This window comes from Eucalyptus grandis, chromosome 10, assembly GCF_016545825.1.
Source record: "Eucalyptus grandis isolate ANBG69807.140 chromosome 10, ASM1654582v1, whole genome shotgun sequence".
Classification (NCBI taxonomy): domain Eukaryota; kingdom Viridiplantae; phylum Streptophyta; class Magnoliopsida; order Myrtales; family Myrtaceae; genus Eucalyptus; species Eucalyptus grandis.
In genome coordinates, this window is record NC_052621.1 from 18933590 (window position 1) to 18936227 (window position 2638).

Below are 2638 nucleotides of genomic sequence, written 5' to 3' on the forward strand. Positions count from 1 at the left end.
GAAGATGGACTACTGTTGTGGTGGCGTGTTAAAAATAAGTTGCGCATCCTGAATAGTGAATTCGCAATATTCCAGCCGATGGGGGACGAGTTTTCTGCTCTCCTTCCTCATATTCCTGATTTGAACATGTTGCAGAATATCGCGAGTGCCTAATAATTGTCTATAAATGCCTTAACTTCGGCTTTAGAAGCCAACACCATAAGCTTGTTTTGTCAAATCGGTTGAATAGCCTGATTGAGATTCATTGCAGCGCTTGTGTAAGTATTATAATGCTCATTATGTTCTTCTCCTTTGAAGAAAATAAAAGAAAAACCATATATAAGAGCTCTAAAAAAAGGATTTTCAAAAGAAATGCTGGATGTCAAGCCACGCTTTCTTATGCATGATGCATGTTATATGTATCAAAGTTTTGGCGAAGGTTAGTAGTCGAATTCATTGGAAGAGAAGTTTTGAGTCGAAGAGGGTGAAGAAGAAAGTTTTGAGTCGAGAGGAGGGTGAAAAAGAGAGAAACGTATGTGCTTAATATATTCACTAAACGAACAAGTAATGTCATCTCCCAAAGGCGTATTGGAAGTTGGCCAAGGTGGGGCATTTTCCGAGAAGCTAAATATGTCCATCAGCAGTTTCTACTCTCTTTGTCCACCAACTCACTCAAACTCCCAGATGAGGAAAGTTGCATTTAAGGGGTCAGAGAGAACGGAGGGAGGGGAATGGGTTCTTGACCAATCTCTCTTCATCTGCTATTGAGTGGTCCCGGAAAAGAGCAACTGACCGAGAAGCAAGTGAAAAGCATGTTGGAACGCGTTGGAAACTTTGAATGCGCATTCAATTAGAATCCAACCGTTATTTTAATTGCTGGGTAAGTGGAACGAGACATTAATCATCGTGCCATATTACATTTTATAATCGGGCCAGTATGACCCAAAAAAGAGAGAGGAATTCTAAGGATCTGTTTGTTATTTGGCTTGGTGCAACTCTAAAAATTAGTAGCTTTAAGGTTACGATCAAATTCAAAGATCAACATCAACTATTTTTTTTAACTTGTAACATTTAACAAGAAATCACACACCATGATGATGTCATTCTTTCTAGTCAAAATCCATAAAAGCAAGAAACTATAGAAAGAATTATATAATGCGCATTGTATTAACCATGATAGAATATACTTTGTCATAAATATAATTAAGTGTTGACACACGTAAATTCAAATATATATTTTTAAAATTTTTAAATAATATAATTTGATATTGAATATTTTGAATTATTTCGTAATAAATAAAAGTCAAGGAGATAATGTCATAAAAATACAGAGTAAAAAACGAAACGAGTGTACTCATGAGGATTTCATAAACTGATCCATTGTACTCTTCGATATTTGATTTTTCAATATTTTTAAAATTTTCAAGTATTTTGTCACGACGTTAAACAAAGTTTTATTATAACCAAGTGCAAGACTGAAATTTTTAAAGATCACCCATGCGTAAGGGGACCACTTAATAGCAAATGGATTGAGACTGGGCAAGAACCCCACCACCAGCGTATATAAGAAGCACATATACCCCTTTCATCACCCTCCTTCGTTCAAAAGTCTCTCTTCTCCCCCTCTTCAGATCAAAATGAATGCAGCTGCCAATTTGCAGTGGAACTTTGAACTCTTGAACATGCATCAGGCTGCGTGGTCGAAAGCCTAGAATGATAAGCAACTTATGTGAGAATTACATTATTTTCTCAAAATTCTTTTTTTTTCCAGCTCTTATATATGGTTTTCTTTTTCTTTTTTATTATTGTCTTCAGACAAGTTGAAGATGATCATCGTCATGCCTTCGAGCAACCTTGAGAAAATGTCAATCAGGCCATTCAACAGGTCCGACAAAATGCAGCTCTAGTCCTATCTTCCATCGCCAAGGCTAGGGCATTTATAGGCGTTTGGCATGAGTTAGAAAATAATCGTGGTGCTCTGAACACTGTTCAAGTTGGGAACATGAATAAGAGATATAGAATGACTATCCGCCGCTGGCTGGAACAACGTCAATTCACTATTCATAATCCCCAGTATACTTTATACTTGCCAGCAGAACCAATCCAGTAGTCCTTTTTTTCTTTTTTTTTAATCTTTCTGGACCATACCGACCCTTTATATATAGTGTAGTTTGTTTGAGCTGTTTAATATAACTATTATCTTTGACAATTCACTATTCAGAATCCCTAGTATATTTTTGACTTGTCACCAAAACCAATCCAGTAGTCCTTTTTTTTTTTTTGGACCATACCGACCATTTATATATTGTAGTTTGTTTGAGCTGTTTAATATAACTATTATCTTTGACAAGCGGGTTATCTCTTCGGGCCTATATAAGTTTTTTATTTGATTGTCTTAGTCCTTCATTTAGTAGTCTTATCGCTGCTTTTTTTTAGCCTGAAGAATTCATCGACTCACGGTCATTATTTGACTATATGAGAGTTTTTTTTTTTTTTTTTTTTTTTTGCGGTGAGGTAATGACGTGGGAATAATGATTTTGTTGAGGGTTGAGAGAGAGAAAGACGTGCAGAACAGCTAGCTTTATGAGACGCAGAGGAGAGGCATGAGAGGATGATGAAGAGAGGTAATTTTCATCATATTATTATCAAGAATACGATA

General features: G+C 36.0%; 1 long non-coding RNA gene across 1 annotated transcript; it reads left to right on the plus strand.

The window, feature by feature from the left end:
- The first annotated feature begins 1523 nt into the window (after window positions 1–1523).
- LOC120289018 lies at window positions 1524–2192 on the plus strand. Its single transcript, XR_005546953.1, has 2 exons — window positions 1524–1708; window positions 1795–2192. It is a non-coding gene; the product is annotated as an uncharacterized LOC120289018 (long non-coding RNA).
- The last annotated feature ends 446 nt before the right edge of the window (window positions 2193–2638 follow it).